This window comes from Pongo abelii, chromosome 14, assembly GCF_028885655.2.
Source record: "Pongo abelii isolate AG06213 chromosome 14, NHGRI_mPonAbe1-v2.0_pri, whole genome shotgun sequence".
Lineage (NCBI taxonomy): Eukaryota > Metazoa > Chordata > Mammalia > Primates > Hominidae > Pongo > Pongo abelii.
In genome coordinates, this window is record NC_071999.2 from 92,577,956 (window position 1) to 92,595,423 (window position 17,468).

General features: G+C 34.0%; 1 long non-coding RNA gene across 1 annotated transcript in view; it reads left to right on the forward strand.

The window, feature by feature from the left end:
* Positions 1–17,468, forward strand: part of LOC129049694 (uncharacterized) — a 45,146-nt gene that overhangs the window by 23,206 nt on the left and 4,472 nt on the right. Inside the window, exon 2 of the long non-coding RNA XR_008512948.2 lies at positions 11,932–12,051. This is a non-coding gene — a long non-coding RNA (uncharacterized LOC129049694). The remainder of the gene's footprint in view (positions 1–11,931; positions 12,052–17,468) is intronic.

A 17,468-nucleotide genomic window follows, 5' to 3' on the forward strand; every position in this document is an offset into this window, starting at 1 on the left:
AGTAAATGTATTACTCTGGTGGAGCATATTGATAATGGGAGAGGCTATGCATGGGTGGAGGCAGAAAGTATATGGGAAATCTTTGTACCTTCCACTCATTTTGCTGAGAACCTGAAACTTCTCTGAAAAATAGTGTATTTTTTAAAAAGTAGAGGAGGTAAACTTATCGATGACCAGCATTAAGCCATGTTGTTTGAGAATTTTTACTTCCCATTACCATACTTTTTGATTCAACATGTATGCAAACTCTGGCATCCAAAAAGGTATACTTAACTCAGTGAACACAGCTATGGTTTTCTTAAATTGACCTGGCCCTAGGAAAATTTGGGTTACTCAGGTTGGTGAACTGAAGGCTTAAAGAGGAGGTTATTACTAGCTGGGGTCAGTGTTTCTTATATACGACATAAATTTGGGTTTGCTTGCTGTGCTGTGGTGGCATACAAGACTATGTCTATTACATTTTTAAGTTAATGAAGCCTTTTTAGTTGTACATCTATGAATATACTGTATTTGTGCCTGTTAGATAAACTTGAATAAATGAAGAAAGATGACATTCACAGCAAGATGTGTCTTATCAATCTGTTTATTGGGATACATTTGTGTAAAGAATGTCTTCTAATAAACATATCTATAAAAATATATTTTCTGTTTATTTCAATTCAAGAGATATATCCATAAAGTCTTCTCTGGATATCCTAGTCACCAATCCTTTAATCTTGAATTCTCAAACCTCAACCAGCCAGTGAATCCATTAGCACTGTCCATAAGTCACTACCCAAGACTTGTGCCTCCAGTCACAAATTCTTCCTAACCATGGAAATAATATATTTTGCTCAAAGTTCTGCCCACTGTGAAGTTCACTGTTTAACATTGGTTTTCAAAACAAACCCTGTATAAGGCTGTTTTTCAGCAGCCATTTAATTCTGGATGATGCCAGTTTAACATACAGACTCAGCTGCAAACCAGGGCCGTATATTTTTTTTTCTTCTGTTGACAGTCATAGTGGACACCCCATGAGGTCATATCAGTGTTGTGAAGGAAATGTGATAGAACAGCATAAGTAGGTATTATGGTAGACTGAGCCACCTGTTCATGTAATTTACTTGCATCTTCTCAGGCTTGTTTGGATCTAGTTTGTATATGCCATTTCTATTTAAAGATGGAATGCTGCTGTGCATGCATCAGATAATACTCAATCTATGATTAGTAGCTAAGTTCAGAGACATGTTTTCCATGGCCAGACATTCATGATTCTTCAAATAGTCACTATACATCTTGAAATATTTCTATTCAACATCCTGAGACATGACCAATTACTAAGTCATAAGAAAATTACCTGCATATATCATTTTCACATCCAAACTCTGTCTACTGCAATCACATAGCTACAGGTTGGACTTCTCTAAACCCACAGTTATGTTCCCAAGTAGATTTCACTACAATCAAGTTCCTGTAAATTTAATTTAAGAAAAAAAGAAGACAAAACCAATATTATCCCTGCTTTGTAAATGACTTTTTCTAATATGCCAGCTCCAGTGTAAAGTCAATCTCTTAAAGGCCTCTCTGGTGATCTTTTTTTAAATTTTTTGTTATTTGGCCCTATGTAATGTAGACTCCAAAGTAAGGGCTAAGAAAAGGAAAAAAATAAATAAAAACCATCATAGTTGATAGAACATTGACCAATCATAAAGGCAGATAGATAATAATAGATGACAGACAGATCAATCTGTACTTTATCACTCTTCCCAAATATTACATTTTTTACAAATTGAAGATTTGTGGAAACCCTGAATTGAACAAAGTCTATTGGTGTCATTTTTCCAACAGCAGGTACTCATTTTATTTTTCTGTGTCATATTTTGCTAATTCTCACAAAATAACTCTTTGATTATATTATGTCTGTTATGATGTTCTCACTTGTAGGTGGGTGCTAAACCACTAGAACACATGGACACAAATTGGGGAGCAAGAGACAGCAGGGCCTACTTGAAGGTGAAAAACGGGAGAAGGGAGAGGATAAAAAAAACTACCTATTGGATATGATGCTTATTAGCCAGGTGATGAAATAATCTGTATACCAAATCCCCATGATAGGCAATTTACCTATATAATAGACCTTCATATGTACCCCTGAAACTAAAATAAAAGTCAAAAAAAAGGCCATGTCCCCCTATTCATTGAAATATTGACTTATTTTTTTGGCAAAATATATTGTCCTGCTGAGCTACTGAACAAAGAAAAGCATCATATATAATATTATATGGTGTTTGGTGATGTATGAATATCTGCTACAACAAAAGCTGTTTTGTCATATACATATAATGAACATTATTTGTTTATCTTTTATTAAAGATTACATTTATTTTTTCATTAATTATCATTTTAGTACTTTTTTCATTATCTTTATTTAGCCTTTTATAAATATTCCCTGAATCAAATTTATTATAGCACTCTAAAGAAAGTTTTTCCAAATTATTTTTGGTGGATTTTCTATTTCCTCATTTTTCTGAGTCACCTAGATCATTTTCATAAGTTTTTACTTTTTGTGTTGTGTTTTGCTTTATTTCTTTTGGCTTCACTTAATGAGACAACATGCCCATTACAATAAAAGGCCTCTGAGGGAGGGAAAATGTGAATTATCACAAAATTCTGCTTTTCTTATTTGGCACATATTTATAATTAGATTTAAATGGCTACCCAGGAATAAGAGTTGAGGTGGGACTGAGTTTTACTTAACAGAAAAAAAATTTAGATTTCTTCTTTCACCAACAAAAACATAGTTGTGGGCTCTCAATTCCATAGTGTCTGTGGCAGAATCTAGAGTTCTGCCTATTAATATGGCATAGTTTTCATAACATTTTAAAATAGAACGCAGAATAAACACTCTTGATATTATAGTAATATGTAGCCATTTCTTATGTTTTTTTTTTGCTTCTCTAGAACGTTTTTGGATATTTCAGTTACATTATTAAACAATATAAGGGGAAAAGTTCTGACCCACTGTGGTGCTATATTTTTTATTAATACAATAAGTATTTATTGAGTAACTTCAGTGTGTCACACACAATGAGCTGAGTAGAGTATATGATGAAAACAGAAACACGCATTTCTTGCCTTTATAGGATATATTGCCCTAATTTTCAAATGAGTTAAATAATATTGCCCAGCATATTTCATTTTTCATTCTTCCAAAAATTCTAATGTTGTTTTTATATTTTTATGCTTTTCTTAAATATTTGGATTACTAGTAATTACACTTATAATAATCTTCCAGTTTAACATTGCTATGTGCTAAGAGCTAAATAAATAATTTTGTAGTATAATTCTTATATTTCTTAGTATATATTTTCAGTCTTCATAGTATATACTCATAGATTTCATACCAGGGTTGCAGGAATGTTTTAATACCATACATAGAATAGGATATTATTCATTTCTGGAACAGTTTATGATAAACATGTAATCCCCTTGTATTCTGAATTAATCAGTGCAATTATATCTAGCTGGTTTAAAATGCAATCCTCAAATTCCTTCAATTTAACAGATAAGGTGTTTTTTTCTTCTCATTTGAAGACTGATGTGGATGTTCTTAACTGAGCTCCTGTGTTTGGTGGCCATCCTTATAGTTTTGCCTGCCTGCCATACATAGGTAGAAAAAAAATATGAAAATCTTAGGGAACTGTTTATGCCCCAGAGGTCCACTTCACTTCTGTTCCCATTTCACTGATACATTAGAACTGAATGGGACCACATTGAGGCTCAAAGTCAATAAATGTGATATACCACATAAAAAATTTAAAAACAAAAATCACATGATTATCTAAATAGCTGCAGAAAAAGCATTTGAAAACATCCAGTATCCCTTTGTGATTAAAACCCTCAGCAAAATTGGCATACAAAGGACATACCATAAGGTAATAAAAGCCATTTATGACAAACCCACAGTCAACATAATACTGAATGGGAAAACATTGAAAGCATTCCTGCTGAGAACTGTAACAAGATGAGGATGCCCACTCTCACCACTTCTACTCAACATAGTATTGGAAGTCCTAGCAGAAGCAACCAGACCAGAAAAAGAGATAAAGGGCATCCGAATTGGTAAAGAGGAAGTCAAGTTGTCACTGTTTGTTGATGATATGATGGTACACCTAGAAAACCCTAAAGACTCTTCTAAAAAACTTCTAGAACTGATAAATGAATTCAGCAGTTTCAGGATACAAATTTATGTACACAAATCAGTAGAGCTTTTATACATCAACAGCGACCAAGCTGAGGATCAAATAAAAAACTTAACTGCTTTTATGATTGCTGCAAAAAATAAAATAAAATACTTAGGGATACACCTAACCAAGAAGGTAAAAGACTTCTACAAGGTAAACTACAAAACACTGCTGAAAGAAATCATAAATGACAAAAACAAATGAAAATACATCCCGTGCTCATGGATGGGTAGAATCAATATTGTGAAAAAGACCATACTGTCAAAAGCAATCTACAAATTCAATGCAATTCCCATCAAAATACCATAATTATTCTTAACAGAACTGGAAAAAAATCCTTAAATTTATATGGAATGAAGAAAGAACCTGCATAGCCAAAGCAAGAATAAGCAAAAATAACCAATTCAGAGGCATCCATCACATTACCTGACTTCAAACTACACTATAAGACCCTAATCACTAAAACAACATGGTACTGGAATAAAAAAAAAGAGAACATAATTTTAACACATACATGTGGCAACCAGAAAGTCAGTAGTTGTCACAGACTGAAGAATGTGCAAAATAGCCTTATGATGTGCACTTGAACACCACAAATTATATTTCACAATAAACAGAATTACATGCTAATTTTTTTCTAATTATCTGATTGAAATTACTTTTTTATTTTGCTCTGGCCAAAGACAGGATAAATCCTGAAGAAAGTTGGGAGATGTGCTGATATTTTGATAATTAAGTATGCGGATAGAGTGGGATAATAGTGTAATACTATCAGATATTTATGTTACAAATTATTGTATGTCAATTCTATGTCTCTTGCATTTGTGGAAGACAGTGTGGCAATTCCTCAGGGATCTAGAACTAGAAATACCATTTGACCCAGCCATCCCGTTACTGGGAATACCCAAGGGAATATAAATCATGTTGCTATAAAGACACATGCACATGTATGTTTATTGCGGCACTACTCACAATAGCAAAGACTTGGAACCAACCCAAATGTCCAACAATGATAGACTGGATTAAGAAAATGTGGCACATATACACCAGGGAATACTATGCAGCCATAAAAAAGGATGAGTTCATGTCCTTTGTAGGGACATGGATGAAGCTGGAAACCATCATTCTCAGCAAACTATTGCAAGGACAAAAATCAAACACCGCATGTCCTCACTCACAGGTGGGAATTGAACAATGAGAACACTTGGACACAGGGTGGGGAACATCACACACCGGGGCCTGTTGTGGGGTGGGGGGAGAGGGGAGGGATAGCATTAGGAGATATACCTAGTGTAAACGACGAGTTAATGGGTGCAGCACACCAACATGGCACATGTATACATATGTAACAAACCTGCACGTTGTGCACATGTACCCTAGAACTTAAAGTATAATAATATATATATTAAAAAAAGAAAATTATTTTTAGAAGTGTAAGAAAAAAAATTTTGTGTCTTCCTTCTTGAGCTTGTGATACTATTAATATACATTTTACTTTTCAATGTTATAAACCCTATTGTACTTTTTAATTTTACTCTCAGCATTCAGTTATTTTTTAAAATATCTAAATTAATAGAAAATAATCTTTCATATTTACTCTTGTATTTATCATATGCAGTGCTTTTTATTGATTTGGATAGATCCACATTTTACTCTGCTATCACTTTTTTCGACTTTCTGAAGAACTTCTTTTAATATTTTTTCATGTGTTTCTCTTTGTGATTAATTATTTTAGCTTTTGTTGTTCTGCAGATATTTATTTTGACTTCATTTTGAAAAATACATATAAAGTCCCAGGTTGATTTTTTTCTTCCAGTATGTTAAAAGTATACACTCTTGTCTTTTCATTTACATTGTTTCCAACAAATAAATGTGCTGTCAATCTTATATTTGTTTCACTGCATGAAACAGGTGTTTGTTACTCTGTTTGCTATCAATACTTTTTCTTCATTACTATTTTGGAGCAAGTTAATTGGAATGTTCCTTGCTGTAGATTTCTTCATGTTTCTAGTATTTAAGTTTTATTATACATCTTGAATACATAGTTTACTACTTCCCATCAAATTTAGAAAAATATGGCCCCTGATAATTTCACATACTTTTACTTTAACCTATCATCATTTCTCTCCCTTGGGAACTCAAATTATAATTACCTTGTATTTCTTAGAGTGGTCCCACGGTTCAGCAGTGTTTCTTTCATTTGTTTTTTTCACTTTTCTCTTTGTCTTTCAGTTATGATAGGTTTCATTTTTTTTACTTCAAATTCACTAATTTTTCCTTCTGTGATATCTAATTAACTGCCACTCTCACCCAGTGTATTTTTTATCTCACATATTGTGATTTTCATTGGTTTATGTGTAATTATCTTTTTAAAAATTATGTATTTTCTATGTCTCTACTTAACTTTTTAAACATATAGAATGCAGTTAAAATAACTGTTTTCATGTCATTTTCTGCTCATTCAAATATCTGTGTCTGGTCTGTCAATTTCCATTAGCTAATTTTTTTCTCATTATAGTTTATATTTGCCTTCTTTTGTCACACCTGATATTTGTACTTTTAAAAATATTTTTAGCTATTTTGTGTGATACAGTTTAGTTACTTGCAAGAAGTTGTATCTTTTGGGGGTCTTGCTTTTATAATTTATTAGGCAGGCATTGAGCCATATTTATTGTAGGACTAATTATTCCTCACTATTGGATCAAGATTTTTCACACACTCTCCCCAATATCCCATGAATCTTTAGGCTCTCTAGTGGCTGGTGAGAATATTCCTGGCCAGCCTCAAGCACTGGGCATTCTTAGTCATAGTCTTTTCAGATGATTCTTTCAGAGGTTTCTGCTGGTTTCCTCAATATGTATTACTATTTTTAGTATACTGCTCAATGCTCAACAAGAACTCACTAAACAACTCCAAAGTTTTATCTGTAGTTCTTTCATCTGAATGTATCTTTTTAATGAACTCTAGTCTCAGTATCCCTGTCGTCTTAGATCTTTCTTCAAGACTGAGTAAGTCAGTTTATTTTCTTCTAGGCTCTTTCTTCATTCACCATTGTCTGCAAATCTTATCAGGTCACTGATCTGGTGTAGTCATAGGAATAATTTTTTATCATTTTTTTCCTTTTCTCTGATGTATTACTTTGTTGTTTAAAGTCGAATGTCCTGAAAACTGATTTTTACGTATTTTGTTCATTGTATGATTGTCTGTGTTTGATGCACTATCTGTTTTTGTTTGTTTTTGAGATGGAATTTCACTCTTGTTGCCCAGGCTAGAGTGCAATGGCGCAATCTCAGCTCACTGCAACCTCTGCCTCCCGGGTTCAAGTGATTCTCCTGCCTCAGCGTCCCGATTAGCTGGGATTACAGGCAGCCGCCACTATGCCCAGCTAATTTTTGTATTTTTAGTAGAGAAGCGGTTTCACCATATTGGCCAGGGTCCTTAACTCCTCATCTCAGGTGATCCACCTGCCTCGGCCTCGCAAAGTGCTGGGTAATATATATACAAGATTTCTATTTTATTTCATTTTAATATTTGTAATGACTTTGTATCACATCTTATTTTATCCTCTATGGATTTTAAAAGTAGTATAACATGGTTCCTATTCTTTATTATTTTTAAGAAAATACACTGAGCAATTTTAATATTCTTTTGTGGATTCTCATAGAGGTATGTACCTAATGAAATAAGAAAGTAAAATTGGGATTCAGTGCTGGTTTAATTGAGTACTTGGCAGATATTCAGCCAATGCTACCTAGAAGAGTCGATTATGGAATTACATTTGAATTGATGATTTCGAGTTCTCAATGGATTAAGACACAGCAAGAAAACATTTGACTCATAGGTACTATGAACAAATGTGCAAAGGTGTGAATAATGTGTTTGAAAAACCGCAAATAGATTGCTATTTCTGGATTAGAGAGTCATGAAATGTTAATTCAGTATTGAAACGTGAGGCTGAGGTAGCAGACCACTGCCAGGTCAAAAACGAGCTTGCATAATAGCCAACATACCTGACCACGATCCAATTACTACATTATGACTTAAGTAAAAAGATAAAGAAAAGTATAATCTTTAAGAAACTATATTGAGCCTACAACAGAAATTAGAAAACACAGTTTGAAGACTCTACTATTTGTATGGTTGTGAGATTTGGGGTAATACCATTAAGTCATGATGGAAATAGCATCACAAAAGAGACAACAGGTTGACTTTCAGGATATGGGCTTTTAAGGATTTACAAAGATAGGGCAGTGTCAAAGGTTTTGTGGATGATTCTAAAAAAAACTATGAAATGATTAGCCATAAATTTCAGGGTAAACAGAAAATAAAAATAATGCTAGATCATAATAAACTGCAGTACAACTAAGAAAATACAAAATTATTTTCTGTAAGTGGGATAGATAAACTCAAGGTTTTGGAAGCAAGGCACTTCTGATACAGTTTGAATTACATTAAAAACCACAAGATAAAAAAAAAAAAAAAAAGATGTCCACCAGTTTCCCTACTTATAACTTTCTCTCCTGGAAAATAGCTTAATTACCTAGCATGCAATATTTATTTGTGGGGAGTAACAATGGATTAAAACTAATTTTTATAAAGCTTTAATGCCTAAAATAAACCTTTATGTTCTGGCCTTTTTCAATCCTCTGGTTCTACATATGATCAGCCTACAAATGCAGAAATGCTTAAAACTTTCATTACCTCTTTCATGCCACACACTGTGTGATCTCTGATTCTTACAGCACATAATCACACATATTGGGACACTTTCCTCAATTGCTTTTTCTTTTTATGGCTAACTCTTGCTCATCCTTCATGTTTCAGCTTTACTTATACATTTTACAAAAAGTCTTTGCACCTTCCTTTGCCAGTCTCTCAGTGAGATTAGTGTGCTCTCTGCATCACCAGAAAACAATTTAATTTACATTATTAGTTTGATATCACTAAAGTACTATTTCTATATTAAAAGTGAATATTCAGAGCAACCTTTAGCATACCTTCTGAGAATCACCAATATATGTATTAATAAACTGTTCATAGATCCTAGGTGAACAGTAATTGCTTATGATCTCATAAAAGAAATCTTTCTTCAAGGAGGAGTTCTTTCATTGAATGTCTTTATTTTTGTTTTGCAATATCTCTTAAAATGCACAGAATATCAACAGAGATTAGATATTATGCACCTTCAACTCCTTGAAAATAGCCTTCTCCAAATATGTCTATGTAACGTGGGTTTACTCTGCTATCAGTTGCCTAGGAAAAGCTTATTATATATGTTTACTGGCACGGTAGCAAATTATATATATATATATATATATATGTTTTGTTTTGTTTTTAATGCCTGGAATTGGGGACTTATATGGCTCCTCAAACACCACTCTCCAACACTGCTGCCTGGGAGTGTCTCTTATGTGCTCTCCGTTACCATGGTCAGCACCAACATTCTGGATCCACTATTTTTCTATTTTTATTTTTCCTTTCGGTTCTGGCTCCCATCCCCTGTGGTTGTATTTACTGTGGAGCATACATCTTTACTGCTGGCAGCTGCTGCATCACGTTGTTATGTTAATGCCTACAGAACTGCAGATAGTGCCAATGCAGAAATGTGCAGAAGCTGCTCCCCTGTGCCTCTGTTTCTTTATGGTGTGCGACCATCCACAATAGTTTAATTCTTCTCCAGCAGTGACCCCAGGATTCTAATGATTCACAGAGATTTTTAGTGCAACATATCTTTCAGGTTTTCATTCACTGTTATCTCTCGCAAAAATTCAAATTCATGTCTATAAGAGTTAGAATGAATAATTAACTATATCCATTTGCATAGCCATTTGCTCATTCAGTTGACATACTTTTATTAAGTTCCTGTTAGGTGCCAGGTGCACACCCTGGCAGTGAGAACACAATGAAGTTATCACTCTCTGCCAAATCAAGTGAACAGTCCAGTTTAGCAGAAGAGACAAATATTTTAAAAAAATAATAAACATAGCCCCAAACGTATTATCTGCCAGGGATTTAGAATGGAATAATAAATAAAATTGACTAATCCCCTGCCTTCTTGATTTAGAAGTCCATGTCCTTTACAGAGGCAGTTAATATACTCGAATAGTAGTAGCACCGTATTATATGTTGACTCACGGCTAGAGTGTAACTTAAATAGAACATTCTCTCTGAAAATACAGCATTTCAACAGAGATCTAAATAATGATAGAAAAGGTATTCCAGGCAGAAGACCATCAGGCAATTAAAATAAAACATGCAAATCCATTATAATTATTACATTTTAAGTAGCTCCTCCGAAAGCTTTTTTTAATCAGTGTCATGATTTATTAAGGTATTATATTCTGCTTCCATGTTTAACATTTTTGTTAAAATTGTTATCCTACATTTTTGCCTCTTCCTTTCCCTGTTAAAATTAAATTTACATTCTGGATTAACCTGGACAGTAGAAAGAAAGTAATTTTAATCTAGAAATTTTCTCAATTTAAAATACCAAGTTAGTTACTAGTTACCAAATGTTGGTTCAAATGCTTTCAGTCTATTCTTTTCAAAAATCATTAATTCTTTGGTTGAAGTCGATAGGTATAGGCAAGCTAAACATTCACATTGATTAATCATCAACTATTTAAGCTATTCAATCAATGAAGTAAAGGATAATCATTCTGGGCATTTGTAATAGTTAATTAGATTCTTTTAAGGCCAAGACATTCCAGTTTAACTCTTTATGAATGGTTTACTTTGAAAAACTGATCATGATTGCATGTGATTATTGCAGTAAAGAGATATGACACAAGAGGCAAATTGGCACAAATGTGTTATGGTTTATATACATCATACGAATAAGATGAACTTCCTAGTTTATACAGAACCAAGTAAACTATTCTTGTTTTCTTTTCAATGCAATATATAGGACCCTTCGGTGTACAAATTAATAATGAATATTTTTTATCAATAAGTATTTTGAATATATATATATATATATACATCTACTACATTTTATTTATCTTTGAAAGTTTAATATTATATATAAATTAATGCCAATGAAAAGGTTTTTTTTAATTTAAGCGTTAGGTAATTGAGTTGTTCATTAAAATTAAGTAATAAATATTTCTATGCATTTTGAGCCACCTATGTTTTTAGTGAGCAAGATGCACACTATTTTAGGCTATGGCTTGTGACATCCCCTCTGTTTTTTTATATTTAATAATAATGTGGTTTTGAGTGGGTTTCCAAAACCCACTCAAACATTGTATACCCTGAAGTTTGAAATGCTATTCCTTGGGCACTGAATTCTATGCATATTTAGGGTCATTTTAGGCGGACGGCAAATGCATGAAATTAGCTCCAACTCTGACTCAGGAATGTTGTTGAACAAAAATAAAATCAGTGAGTAAGTCCTCACAGAATTTCAAGTAACATAATATCATACATAATTTCCAATGTTGGCATTATTTCGAAATCATAGATTGTATTTATCTATTACTACGCTGCAAATCATCCCAAAATACAGCAGCATAAAATAAAAACATTTATCTTTCCATTTCTGTCCTCAGAAACCCGAAATCTCCTCTTGGTCCTGTGGCACAGGATTTCTCTCAATGCGGCAAAATCATGTTGATGAGTGAAGCTGAATTATCTCAAGATTGATCAGCTACTGCAACAGAAAGGGATAACCCTTTTTACTTTCTTTCTCTGTCTTCTTTCTGCACAGTGCCTAACGTGGCGATATAGTGAAAGTGAGTGGTTTTTGCCCAGAGGACTAAAAGATGGAATGTTTGGAAACCGAAAAAATTCTGAAAAATCGCAGAGAGGAAAGAAACTTATGAAGCAGGTGAAAGGCTTTGAACTCCTGTGCACAACTTCATACTGTGTATGCATGCATCTGATTCAAGTTAGCAAATGTAAGACTTTGTAAACTGAAAAAAAAATGTGTACATATCCATCGACGTCTCAGATGGACCACCGTGTGCTGTTAGCACCAAACAAAACTAAATAGCTCTTTCGCATCTTTAAAAAATTAACCTTGGAACCATAGACTACAAAAGGTAGGTCATAAAGTGCAGCCCCAAACTGATTGCCTACTAAGGTAAAATATCAGTATTATACATCAAGTTTAGTAAAATAACTGAAGTCTTCACCTCTGGGTGAAGGATACAATCCAAAATAAAAGAACATAAAAGGAATCATGACAATTTCAACTTGAATTTGAAAAGAAAATCAGTGAATATCAATATGATGAATTAAAAAATGGAAATAATTCATTAAAGAATACAAAGCAGCTTACAAAAATACTCAGATACAAATATGAACACTCGACATAAATAGAAAAATACGAATTTTCTATAAATAAAATAATATAATAAAAATCAAAAGCTGTAGAATTAAAAAGTTATAAAAACTAAAATATATATCTAAAAACACTTACCAGATGGACTCAATAGCAGAAACAAGGTGAAGCTATGTCAGCAAGATGATAGAATAAAAAGTCCCAGCCCAGGTTCCTTCACAGACAAAGTAAATTAACAAAAATGTACAGACCAAAAAAACTTTATGGGAATTCTAGGAACCAGTTAAGAATTTGCAGTATGCCAGGCAAATACAAAGCTCAGAACAGCTGCATTGAAATAGGTGAGAAGAGTTGTTTAATTTTATCTACAATATTACCCCTTCAACAAGCCCACATAGCTCAGCTCAGTTTGTAGCTTCTGGACTAGTGGGTGGAGAACAGTGAAATATGCATTCAATGTTGTAGCTTTTATACAGGGCTACCCTGAGTCACGGGGCTCTGTTTGCCTGACTCAAAGCCTAATGGAACCAACATAGTTTGAATGTCTCCAGGCAGCTGAAAGCAAAGGTGAGCAAGGGTGCCTTGTTGCAGCATCAGACGGTCTACAGATAACAGTGCTAAGGATCAGAGGGTCTACAGATACATGTCTACATATACAGCGTTACAGATACGGAATAGCTCAGCACAATCTAGAGGAGTCGTGGCCCCTGTCATAGAATGGAGGGAGGAGAGTGAAGCATGCATCTAGAATTTTGGGTTTTTGAATAGCTTCTCAAGGAACTGAAATGTGTGTTGCCTGATTTAGGAAAATGATGGAGAACTTGTATAATTTGTAAGCCTCAGAGCCATTGAGAACAAAGGAGAGAGGTATGCCTTACACTGTAGCACCAGAGAGCCTGAAGTACCACCGACAGGCACCAGAGGGTGAAAAAAACTTGTGAGTTCCTGAAAAAGAAACCAGCAAACCTCTCTGAGAAATTACACATTAAATCCCAGAGAATTTGTATCCCCCCAAAAGGTTGTACTGCCTCCCCAAATATTATTCAAGCTGATTACTGAAGGTCTTCCCTGCATAAAGCCCTTGGTCTATAAAGAGTGGCAGAGGTGGCAGTTGTTTTCAAACACATAAAACTCAGCAAATAAATAAGTAAAGATTCAGAAGACACACAGGAGAAAAGAGAAACATAGCCCGATCAAAGAAATAAAATAAATCTCCAACAATGAACCCCAACAAAACAGAGAAGAATTTACTGTGTTACATACAATTCAAAATAATCATCTTAAAGAAGGTCCATGATCTACAAAAGAACAGATAGAGAATTAAATAAAATGAGGAAAATAATGCATAAATAAAAAGAGCATAGAAAATAAAAAACAGATAAAAGAAATAAAATATATAAAAAAGGAATTTATCTAGCTGAATAATAAAAGTCCACTACATGGCTACAGATGTAGACTTGAGTAAGCAGAAGAAATAGTTTTCTAGTTTCAGTAAACTAGAAAACAGGTCATTAGACATTACCAAATCAGAAGAGAAAAAATAAAGTGAAGCATGCCTAAAACATATATGACACCACCAAGCTGACCAATATATGCATTATGGGACATCCAGTAGAAGAAAAGAGAAAGGGGCAGAGAGCTTATTTGAAGAAATAATGACCAAAAACTCCCCCTAACTGAGGAAGAAAATGAACATCCAAATTCAGGAAACTTAAATTACTCCAATTAAGATGAACACAAAAAGGACCACATTGAGACATGTTATAATCAACCTATTAAAATAAAAGACAAAGAAAGGATCTTGAAAGCAGCAGAGAAAAACAACTTGTCATGTACAAGGGAACTCCTCTTATATCATCAGTGGACTTTTAGAAGAAACCTTACATGTCAAAAGAGAGTGGAATGATTTATTTAAAATGATGAAAATATACATTGCCAATTATCCTGTCAGTCAAAACAAAAGAATGCTATATAGCAAACAAAACATACAACAATATAAAGTTTGCTGGTAAAGGTAAATGTACAGATAAGTAGGCAATACTGAAATGGTGATGTATAAAGCACTTTTAATTCTAGAATAGAATGTAAAAGAAAATAGTATACAAATAACTATAACTATTAAATGATGTTAATGGATACATAATACACCAAGATGTAATTTGTGACATCAATAACACAAAGTGAGGGTGGGGAGATGTAAAAAAGTAGAGTTACTGTATACAATAAAAGCTAATGTGTTACTAGCTGAAAATAGATCATCATAACTATGAATGTTTGATATAAGCAATCTGTTAATCATAAAGAAAATACCGATGTGAGATACACAAAATAAAGTGAGAAAAAAAATAACTAAGATAGATGGAGGCCGGGCTCAGCGGCTCACTCCTGTAATCCCAGCACTTTGGGAGGCCGAGGCAGGGGGATCATGAGGTCAAGAGATTGAGACCATCCTGGCTAACATGGTGAAACCCCGTTTCTACTAAAACTACAAAAAATTAGCCAGGCGTGGTGGTGCACACCTATAATCTCAGCTACTGGGGAAGCTGAGGCAGGAGAATCTCTTGAACCCAGGAGGCAGAGGTTGCAGTGAGCTGAGATCGTGCCAGTGTACTCCAGCTTGGGCAACAAGAGTGAAACTCAATCTCAAAAATACTACTACTAATAATAAAGTAACTTAATTTATTATTAAGTATTATTTAATTCTACATTTTATTTTTAAAATAATTTAAGCATTTTGCTAAAGTACTTTAATTTTAAATATCTTAAGCTTCCTAATCAAGAGACATAAAGTGGCTGCATGGATTTAAAAATATATAGAATGAAATGCTTTTTACAAAAGACTTGCCTTAGTTGCCAAGGCACACGGAAACCTAAAGTAAAAGAATGAGAAATATTTTCCACAAGAGAGCAGCAGTGGCTATAGGTACAGATAAAATAGACTTTAAGACAAAAACTGTCACAAGAGGCAATGAAGAATATTATATAATGATAAAAAGGTCAATTTACAGGAAGATACAATAATTTTAAGACAAAAACTGTCACAAGATGCAATGAAGAATATTATATAATGATAAAAAGGTCAATTTACAGGAAGATACAATAATTTTAAGTATATATGCATTTAATAGCAGAGCACCAAATATATGAAATGAACATCGACAGAATTAAAGGGGAAAATAAACAGTAACACAATAATAGTAGAAAATTTCAATGCTTTACTTCCAAAAAAAGATAAAATAATCAGACAGAGGATCAGTAAGAAATAGAGGACTTCAGGCCAGGCACGGTGGCTCATGCCTGTAATCCCAGCCCTTTGAGAGGCCGAGGCAGGCACATCACCTGAGGTCAGGAGTTCAAGACCAGCCTGGCCAACATGGTGAAACCCTGTCTCTACTAACAACACAAAAATTAGCCGGGCGTGGCGGTGGGCGCCTGTAATCCCAGCTACTTGGGAGGCTGAGGCAGGAGAATCGCTTGAACCCAGGAGGCAGAGGTTGCATTGAGCCGAGATTGCACCACTGCACTCCAGCCTGGGTGACAGAGCAAGACTCCATCTTAAAAGAAATAGAGGACTTGAATAACACTACAGAACATTTGAAAGTAATACACACACACAGAACAGTCTATGCAATAGCATCAGAATACACATTATTCTTAAGCACACAAAGAACATTCCCCAGAACAGATCACATTTTAGGCCACTAAAACTGGTATGACAAATTTAAGAAAACTAAAATAATACAAATATCTTTTTCAATCACAATAGAAAAAAACTAGAAGTCAATAGCAGTAGGAAAATTAGAAAATTTATGTGAATATTATGTAACCCACTTTTGAAAAACAAATGAATAATGGAAGAAATCACATGAAATTATAAAATATCTTGAAACAAATGAAAATGGAATCACAGCACACCAAAACTCATGTAATGATGCAAAATCAGAACTATAAGGGAAATATACAATAGTAGTCACCTTCATTTAAAAAAGAAGAAATATCTCAAATCATAGAAAAGATCAACAAGGCTCAGCCCAGTGGCTCACGTCTATAATCCCAGCACTTTGAGAGGCTGAGTCGGGTGGATCATTTGAGGTTAGGAGTTCGAGACTATCCTAGCGAACATAGTGAACCCTGTCTCTAATAAAAATACACACACACACACACAAATAGCCTGGTGTGGTGTCCTGTAGACCCAGCTACTCTGGAGGCTGTAGGCAGGAGAATCACTTGAACCCGGGAGATGGATGCTGCAGTGAGATGAGATTGTGCCACTGCACTCCAACCTGGATGACAGAGTGAGAGTCCACCTCAAAAAAAAAAAAAAATCAAAATTTTTAGTGAAAAGATCAAAATGGATGATCTTAAGCAAGATTACCTACAGAAATAAGAGGGAGAAGCTCAAATAAACAAAATCAGAAATGAAAGAAGAGGCTGTAGCCACAGATGTAAACATGATTATAAGAGAATACTGCAAACAATTATACGTCAACAAAATGAATAACTTAGAATATATGGATAAATTCTTAAAAGTACACAAGGTACCAATACTGGATCAAGAATGAACATACGAAGACTGAAGAAATAGAAAATCTGAACAGACTTACAAGACATAAGGGAATTAAATCAGCAATGAAAAACTTTCCAATGCATTAAAAAAACATCATCAGCACAAGATGACTTCACAGAAGAATTTTACCAGGCATTTAAAGAAGAGTTAATGACAATCCTTTAAAAATTATTTCAAAAAATTGAAGAAAAGAGAATTCTTCCAAACTCATATTATGAAGCCAACATTATTATCTGGTACCAAAGCCAGACAAAGACACTACAAGGAAATAAAATTAAAGGCCAGCATTACCCAATAAACAAATACACGTGACTTCTCGACAAAAGTCTAGCAAATAGAAGTCAGTAGCATATTGAAAGGATCATATGTTATGACCAAGACAAATTTATCGTTG